The 9259-nt window shown below is 53.2% G+C and overlaps 2 long non-coding RNA genes across 2 annotated transcripts; one reads left to right on the forward strand and one right to left on the reverse strand.

Moving 5' to 3' along the window:
- Positions 1-386: 386 nt before the first annotated feature.
- LOC128573018 (uncharacterized) lies at positions 387-5849 on the reverse strand. The gene is made up of 2 exons (XR_008376298.1): positions 5235-5849; positions 387-2314 (listed from the first exon to the last, which is right to left on the reverse strand). It is a non-coding gene; the product is annotated as an uncharacterized LOC128573018 (long non-coding RNA).
- Positions 5850-6468: 619 nt separating this feature from the next.
- LOC128572865 (uncharacterized) lies at positions 6469-8141 on the forward strand. Its single transcript, XR_008376265.1, has 4 exons — positions 6469-6757; positions 7058-7159; positions 7584-7738; positions 8013-8141. It is a non-coding gene; the product is annotated as an uncharacterized LOC128572865 (long non-coding RNA).
- Positions 8142-9259: the final 1118 nt, after the last annotated feature.

Consider the following 9259-nt stretch of genomic DNA (forward strand, 5'->3'; position numbering starts at 1 on the left):
ACACCCATCTGCCTGCCGAGGCCTGGCCAGAGCTCTGTGGGGACTGGAGAGCTATGTGGTCCTGGGCAAGTTATCAAGCCTCTGAGTGTTCCTTCCTCGGGAGCTAACTGGTTCCCTCCTTCTCAGCTCAGGGGATGATTGCACTTCCTGCCTCCAACATCCTCAAAAGGTTTATTTTATATATATATATATATATTATATATATATATTATATATATATATATATATATATATTTGTAGTTTTGGGCCGGGGCCGGGTTTGAACCCAACATCTCCGGTATATGGGGCCAGCGCCCTACTCCTTGAGCCACAGGTGCTGCCCTATTATTAATATTTTTATTCAATTTTCCAAAGATGATTTCAAAGCAAAGGGCTGGAGAAACAGATCATCATAATAGCTAATTTTACTGTGGTCTTACCAACATGCCAACTGCAGTCCTGAGTGTTTGGCGAATGTTACTGCGTTAAGTCCTCAGATGGTCTCTATGTGGAAGATGGCCTGTGATTCTTAGTCATAGAATGAGGGAAGGGAGGCCCTGGGAAATTAAGAAATGCATGGAGGGGAGCACCCGTGAAGGGTAGAGCTGGGATTCCCACCTGTGTGTCGGATGCTTGTCATCACTACCCCGTGGTGCCACCTCCTAGGAGGGGAAGAGGAGTGGCCACAGAGCCCCCCCACTGCTTCTAAAGTTGTACCCCCACAGCCAAATGCTGAGTCCTGCCCTGGCCACATTCTGTGGCATTCGGGTGCCGAACTAAGGTCATCATAGCCAGAGAATGGTTGCATGTGAACTGCTCAGATGTAGGACGAGGGCCTGGCTCAGAAGCATCCTTGAAGCTCTCAGACATTTTCCTTCTGGTCCCAGCTCTATCTACGAATCTCAAGGTGCATCGCTGCCTGAAGGTGTTGGAGCCGCTGGGTTTCCTGGGCCCTTGGTGGGATGAGCTGGCTGCAAAGGGCACTTGGTCCTCAGGGTGAAGCCAGACTTCTTACCCAGTATTCAAGACCCTGCCCCGCTGCCCATCTGCTATCATTCACCAAGAAAATCCGCACAGGAGGAGCCCCTCCCTGAGCGGTCCGGGGTGGAGCTGGTCGGAGCCCAGGGCTTTCTCACCCATGTGCTCCTCAGTGTCCTGGGAAGGAAACCCCAGGAAGGCCAGGAACAGAAGCCACACATGGCTGAGAGTGGCGACAGGTCCTCAAAGCCTGAGTCAGCGTGTTCCCTAAGATCTTCTGCAAAGAAAACTGACCCCTCCTGCTCCCCAGATCCCTGCTCCCAAATGGAGGGATGCAGAGAAATGCAAACACATAGCAAAACGCCCCTCAGACCCCCGTGTCACCGTTACCTGCAGGACTCAGTCATTGGTGGGGACCACTCTACTTCACACTCAGGCCACCACACGTGCACATGGTCCTGAGAGGGGAGGAGCACAGCAGACGGTGGGGACATGGGAATTTGGCTGCTGTTTGTGACTGTGACCAGACAGGAAAATGGAGACACTGTGGGCAGGAGACCTGGAAGGAGGAGCATTTCCCAAGGAATTAGAAAAGGCTCCTCTGGCAGGGGCCTGGAGGGCTGTGCAGACATGATTCCTACTTCCCCTGGGGAACGAGGGCCAGGGGTCTCTGCCCAGTCCCCGTCTCAGGGACACCTCAGACTGCTCATTTTCCTAATGAGGCCAGGCCCTGAGGTTTGTTCCCAGGATGTCCCCCCAGCAGCTGGTGATGGCAGGTTCTCCAAAAGTTTAGGGGGTGTAAAAACACTCGCTCCCTCAGGGCAAAAGTGGGGGGAAGGTCAATTATTCAAAGAGGACTATTTCCTTCTGTCCAAGGGCCCTACTGCCTCTGATGAGAGGAGGAGCTGGATCCAGCAGTGGGGAGGAGTGAGGGCTCTGGGGATCCACCGACCAGCATCCTGGAACTTCTTCCACGCCGTGAGCTCTGTGCCAGACTCAGGCAGGTACCAGGCGCATCTGAGCCGGACTGTATGGGCAGGTAGGGGATAGACCCTGCTCACACTAGGGGATGGACAAGGTCCCGGAGTTGGGGCAGAGAAGAGTCTGCTAGCCAGGGCTGGGCCGGGAAGACTTCTTGTGGTTACTAGCTGGTGCCCAAAGTGCCAGGCCCTGTGCTGAGCCTTTGCAGATGTCCTTTGATGGTGCCGGGCATAGGCCTGAACAGATGCTGACAGTGGTGTCATTGCAGAAAGGATGTTGAAGCCACGGAAGAAAAGTAATTCATCACGAGGTGCTGAGTATATGAACCACGTATGGGGCAGGGCTGTGCCTCTCCGTGTGTCCTCGCCGAGGTCAACTGCTCAGGTGTGGATTTCAATATGGAGGCAAAAATACTTATTTCAGAGGCCATTGGGAAGATTAAACAGAGTTATAGCCAGGAAGGCTATGTTAACTAGTGTGATGAAAATATGTCAAATGGTCTATAAAACCAGTGCATGGTGCTCCATATTTGCATTAATGTACACAGCTATGATTTAGTTAAAAAAAAAACAGAGTTATATATGTGTGTGTAATGTGTATATATATATATTTATTATTATTATTATTTTTAAAGAGTTTTACTCTGTTGCTCCAGGCTGGAGTGTTGTGGCATCAGCCCAGCTCACAACACCCTCGGACTCCTGGGCTCAAGCGATCCTCCTGCCTCAGCCTCCAGTGGGACTACAGGTGCCCACCACAATGCCTCTGGCTAATTTTTCCATTTTTAGTAGAGATGGGGTCTCACTCTTGGTCAGGTTGGTTTCAAACTCCTAGCTCAAGGGATCCTCCCACCTCAGCCTCCCAGAGTGCTGTGATTACAGGCATGAGCCACCTCGCCCAACCCGAATAGAATAATATGTAAACCTGCATGGCACAGGCCTGGCCTTCAGTGACCACTGCCTGGGTCACTGTGCAGTGGGCAGCGAGTGCCTGCTTAATGGACACTTCGTCTTCTATGGCAGCACCTCATCATCTCTCCTTTGTTGTTTCTTCCTAGACCTGAGCTAGGCTTTGAGGTCTTCCCATGTCAATGCAAAGGGACTTCTTATGGGGACCTAAACGAAGGCTTTTGAGCACAGATGTTCATGTTATTGAGAGAAAACAGACCCATTTAAGTAGCCAGCGTGAGGTAAGTTAGAACCTGGCTAGGGCCTGATGACAGAGGCTGTTGAATAACCAAGTGCTTTGAGGAACTCGCCTTATTTAAATACTTTGTAAAACAAAATGGATATTTGGGCTAAAGTTTAAGAAAAAAGAAGAGGCTCAGCTCCTGTGGCTCAAGCAGCTAAGGCGCCAGCCACATACAGCTGAGCTGGCAGGTTCGAATCCAGCCTGGGCCTGCCAAACAACAATGACGGCTGCAACCAAAAAAAAAAAATAGCCGGGCGTTGTGGAGGGCGCCTGTAGTCCCAGCTACTTGGGAGGTGGAGGTAGGAGAATCGCTTGAGCCCAGGAGTTGGAGGTTGCTGTGAGCTGTGATGCCACAGCACTCTACCCAGGCAACAGCTTGAGGCTCTGTCTCAAAAAAAAAAAAAAGAAAGATAGAGCTAAAATATCACAACCAAGAAACCAAGAAAAATGAACACCAATTGCTAGTCAGCATCCCCTTGGAAACTCAGCACGTAGTAACATCTGCTGACTTAATTAACTAGGAATCCACGGCTATGCGGGAACAGCAGTGGAGTACGAGCTTTGCTTATGAGATCTGAGAGCTGCACAGTCCCAGCACTTTATCCTGTGTGGACAGGAAGTAGCCTCCCACCCAAGAAAGCCAAGGAGCCCCCTCACCCCCTATTAGAGGGTCACTGAGTTGTCTCTCCTTGCTTCCCAGCCTATGGGCAGAGAGACTCCCATTTGGGACAGCTGGGGAACGGGGAAGACTCTGGTTTCTCTGTGTCTCTGTTAATCCCAAACTCTGTGGTCTGAGTAGGATGAGGGAATAGGGCACCTGGCTGGCCATCTGAGAAACGAGTGGGCCTCAGTGGCCAGGGCCAGGGAGATGCTTTAGCCCAGCTGGGGTGTCCCCCTAAATACGGGGGGAGGGAGGGGAGACGGGTGTCCACTCTGCAGGGTAATAGATGTTGCCAGCCACACCCCTGGAAAATTCTCCCATGTTTGGATCCCTAGTATTTATTTTGGCCCCAGGCAGCAGACCTCTGTGGGGAAAGAGGAACCTAGTGGAACAGGGCCAGGGTGGAGGCGTTTGAAATCCACAGGGTTAGCGATGAGACGGTGCAAAACACACCTAACCAAAACACTGGGTTTGGGGTGGTGCGCTTCTGGACTGTTCCATGACTGCCAAGCCCAGTGTGTGGAGCTGAACACACCCGATTCCTGGTTCCCTGCAGACCTCTATTTCCTGAACAGCCTTCCACAAAGTGATCCCAGAACTTCAGTAGGAAAGGCCACAGCCAGCCCCCTTCCCGCCACCATAATCACAAGCAGCAGCTTGGAGATGGGCGAGTTCTCCCGTAAGAAGCCAGGCTTCCCAAAGAAAGACCCGCCTGGGGGACCCTCACCTTGCACCTCCCACAAATGGGCCTGGGTCCTTCTCTGGACTCCCCTGGCCCATCCATTCAGGGTGGGGGCAGCACATCTCTCACCCTCCCCCCATATGTCACCTGGAGTAGAGCTAGGGAGGGGTACCTGGGGTGTTAGAAGGACCCCCTTTTATCCTTGGGATGCTACAGCTTTCCTTCCATCTGCTTGCAGGAAGGAGGAAGGGGACAGAGAAGAGAACCCCAGGGGATAGCAGGGGTTCCTCCCTGCCATGGGGTCTGGGGGGACTGAGGGACATCTCCAGGTGGGGGTTAGGTAGGCCCAAGTCAGGAGAAGGGGGAGCTCAGCCTCCACACTCAGCCTCCTGCCCCCTGTCCTGCGACTCTGACCTGATGTGCCTGAGGGAGGTGCCTTTCTCTGGCTAGGTCTCTGTGTTTGCCTCGGGGGCAGGGAGACTTTGCGCGTCTGTCTTCCTGTTCTCGGGGCCTAGCGTGAATCCTAGTGCAGGGAGGGTGGCCAGAGTGAGTGGGAGCCACACAGGGGCAGGAGAGGCAGAGGGGGGAAAGGAGCTGCCCATGGCGGAGGATGGACGTGGGGGGTCGGCCTCGGCTGGGTGGGTGAGGAGCCCTGGCCTCTCATCCTTCCCATGTCTTCTGGAAGCCCCCTTGGCTCCCTGTCTGGCCCGTCTGAGGCCTTTCCTAGATGTTTGCTTAAGGAGAAAAGAGAGAGGGAATTACCCAGAAAGACAGGTTTGTCCTCTCAGCAGTCAGAAGTCAACAGAAGCCGAGGGTGGTGATGGGCTGTGGTGGGCAGCTGCCTTCGTGTCCAGGCTGGTCCTCATTTGGGGCGTGTCCTGGGCTCAGGACAGCGCTGTGCAGGCCTGACACTGGCACGGCTGGCACGCGGGAAGCCGTCCACTCTTCAGAGCCTCGTTGTCACCATCACATAACTCACATTAGACACAGTACTTGTGGAATAATCCCCCACACGCTGGGGACACAGGAACGTGTAGCCGGTGGCCCACTGTGGGGCTCCAGGCAGGTGCCCCCAGGGGTCTCCCGTCACTGGGCAAGCAGAGCCTGGGCTGCCTGGAGAGTAGTATGAGGTGCGTCTTCCCTGCTCTGCTGCTAAAGTGAGTAACCACGGCTCCCCTGGCGGCTCCTGCACTGTGGAGCTGGCAGAAAGCATGTGTAAGGCCACAGCGTTCCAAACAATGGCGTGAACCACGCCCGGTCCACAGAGGCTCAGAGGAGGCTGGGAGTTGTGGTGGTTACTCCCAGAGGAACCCTCATGTGCTCAGGAAACCCCTCACTGCTGTGCGCCCGCTCCACACCACGCGGTTGGCCAGCTGACCTGAGCACTTCCCAGCCTGTACATTTGAGTCCCCCCACATATAACCTTTCCACTTGCCCAAACCAAGAGACCCCAGGGAGGAGAAGGGGTTGATCTTAAATTCCTCTAGCTCTGCTCCCTACCCAAGAGCCATGGGAGGTGGACGGGCTTGTCAACTGTCCCAAATGGGAGTCTCTGGAGTAGGGTGTCTTTAGGTCTGAGGACAGTGTGGAGAAAGGGCAGTGGCACGTCAACAAATCCAGGAGCCATAAGGCTTGACACACAATCCCAGGTCCAGTCTGCCATTGGAGGCTGTCCAGGTGGGTGAGTGGTCACCCAGAGGGTGAGCAGTGGGCAGAGGACAGCTGGGCCTTGCTCCTGGAGCAGAGGCAGGTCGAACTTCACCCTCAGCTCTGTCACTGATTAACTGTCAGTGGGGGATCTTGGTTTTCTTTCCCTGGGCCGTGGTTTCTCCTAAGAACTATGTGCCTGCCTTGCTGTTTTCCCTTCTTTGCCTGTCCAAAGATGGGTTGTCAAATGAGGCCAAAATGTGGTTCAGTGCCCCTGGGCTGTGGGTCCATCATAAATGTTAAACATCAACTGCCCCAGAAGGCCTCGTCAAGCTGTCTTTACCGTCTCCTGCTTGGTTTTGGTGCTGCTGAAGCTGCACTCTCCTGACCTGAGGGCCCCATGCAGCGTGCTTGTGGCTGTGGTCACTGACCCTGCGCTGTGAGCACTCCGTGAGTGAGGAGTCTTGTATCTTCCTCAGCCCTGACATTCCCTTGGTGACCCAGCAACTCAACAGGTGAACCCAGCAGTTTCCTGGTCAGGAGAGCTCAGCAAGCAGAGCCCCAGGCAACCCACTGCCCACAGAAGAGGAGAGAGAAGTTCTGAGTGGACCCCAGCATGTGCTCCCAGCCCCTGAAAGGTGGGGATCCTCTCGGCCTCCCACCGAGCTCCAGAGGCAGCCAGCAGGAAACCCTGGGGTCTGAGCCCCGGTCATTTCCCCTCTGGTCCTCCTTTCTCCTCTGTGGCGCTCAGAGCTGACTGCTGAGGAGGAGCAAGTGTCTGGGTTCATTTTCTCCAAAGTTCTCAGGGTCGGGGGCTGCAGGTCAAGTGATTGGGGCTTTTTCCATGGGTTAGGTCAGCCCTCAGACTGGCTCTGTCATGGGGGTGGCATGTGGCTGCCGACACTGTTTGGGCCATGCATGTCCCTGTTCACATCTAGGAGTGGGGAGATGTTCCTTCTTCCCCCCGAAGACCTGAGCTTCCCTCTGATGGTGCTGTGTCCCTCCCTGAACCATGCCTGTGACAGGAGAAGTCACTCCAGGTGACCAGGGGCCTCTGCAGCTCGATGCTGTGTCAGAACTACGTAACCACTGGCCAGTATTGAGCAGATGTGGTCACTGGCCTGCATCAAGCAGACGTGGGTGGGCAGCTGTCAGAGTTCGCTACGATGTGAGGTTGAGAAAACTGTCACAGTGAAGCCACGTCAGGGGCTAGCCGTGCTGGGAGAAGCCAAGAGAGGGGCCGGTAGGCAGGGACTGGGTGCGCTTTTCTGTAGGGACAGGCAGTGAAAAGGTGTTGGGGGTGGGGGGACTCCAGCACAGCCAGCCTGCTCTTCAAATGTGTGGCCTCTGTGCATGTGCATGCGTGTGTGTGAGAATGCAACTGTGTGTGTGTGAGAATGCAATTGTGTGTGTGTGCAGATGCGTGTGTGTGAGAATGCAATTGTGTGTGTGTCTCCTCCTGAGTCCTGGCCAGGTTCCCCATCATGCAGGATCCCCAGGTGAGCACCCCTGACACCTCAGCAAACTCGGAAGCCCAGCCCCTGGGCTTCAGCACATCCACAATCAACCTGAGTGCCCGGCGTTTTGGAGGTGGCGTTTGGAGGTGCGGAGGTTGAAAGGTGAATTTTCTGTCCACCTGAGGGCAGCCCTCACCGCTCTCCTGCCCCTGCCCTGCTTCCATGAGGGCTTAAACAGATTCCATGTCTTCCTGGTCATCCTTGGCTGTTAAAATTTAGTCTGTCCAGCTTAAAACCGCAAATTATGACCCAACCCAAAGCTCTTTGCCTGCCCCTTCTTCAGGAGGCTGTCCTGGACCCCTGGCAGAGACGCCTGGCCGAAGACAAGGGTGCATTTCCCACCTGTTCATCTTCACTTTTTCCTTTTTAATTCCAGGTACCAAGGACATAACCAAAACATTTGAGCATGGCAGGCTCAGGTCCTTGACAAAATGCTCTGTGCAAAATTAAATCCAGTTAAAGGAGAAATTGCCTTACTTGATTAAAGAAAACGTCAGTGTGTAAGATCTTCTGTCTGGTCTCCTCCAGAATCTGTCTCTCTAGGGGACCTAGAGATAATGTGAACTTTATACCTTCTGCCCTGGAGTAGTACCTACATTAAAACCGCTTTATTTTACCTGCAAAATAGCTACTATATAGCAACCAGCAGGGAAATTGTATGTGCAGGTTGTTAACGATGCTAAGTTGAGCAGTTTGCTTTTTCTTTGTTTGTTTTTGAGACAGAGTCTCATTTTGTCACCCTCGGTAGAGTGCCGTGATATCACAGCTCACAGCAACCTCAAACTCTTGGGTTTAAGTGATCCTCTTGCCTCAGCCTCCCAAGTAGCTGGGACTATATGTGCCCACCACAACACCTGGCTAGTTTTCGATTTTTAGTAGAGATAGGATCTTGCTCTTGCTCAGGCTGGTCTTGAACTCCTGGACTCAGGCAATGCTCTCACCTCCTAGAGTGCTAGGATGAGGCATGAGCCACCATGCCCAGCCAGAGTAGTTTGGTTTTTGAACATAAAAGGCAGAAGCCATGTTGTTCATGCCTATGTAGAGAACATTTCTTCTGTTCCTAACTCCTTTGAGCTTGGGATGAGGAGAAGACACGTGTGCTACAAAACCAATTTCTCTGAGCCATATGCTGGGACTTAGATGACTGGGGTACGGTAGTGGAAAGACAAAAAAAAAGGGTCATGGCTTTGGGATTCATTTTGGCTGGTTGGTTTAGCTTTGCTCCATAGGCACAGACTGCACCCTAAATTCTTTGGGACTGCTTGCAAATGTGTCTCCTCGCCCAGAGAATCATCAGCTGAGAGAGCGTCCATTGCCACTCTTAGGAAAGCGTCTCTGAACAAAGGTTAGCAAGGGCCACTCGTGCGGCTTCAGCACCTGAAAGGAGGGTCTTTTTGACACAGGGACACAGCACAGAGAGGCTAAGTGACCTGCTCTATGCCAGAGAAGACTGAATATCTGGTTTCTGTCTTTTCTACTGAGTGTTAGTGACTTAAAAAAAAAAAAAAAATCTCCAAGCCCATCATCACTTTACAAGCTGCTGCCAATTTCAACGGGCTGCTCCCCCAATCCAAGCTCTCTCAGGGGTCCAGCTGCCTGGCAGGCCTGGTGGGTTAGCTATAG

This window comes from Nycticebus coucang, chromosome 20 (genome assembly GCF_027406575.1).
Source record: "Nycticebus coucang isolate mNycCou1 chromosome 20, mNycCou1.pri, whole genome shotgun sequence".
NCBI lineage: Eukaryota > Metazoa > Chordata > Mammalia > Primates > Lorisidae > Nycticebus > Nycticebus coucang.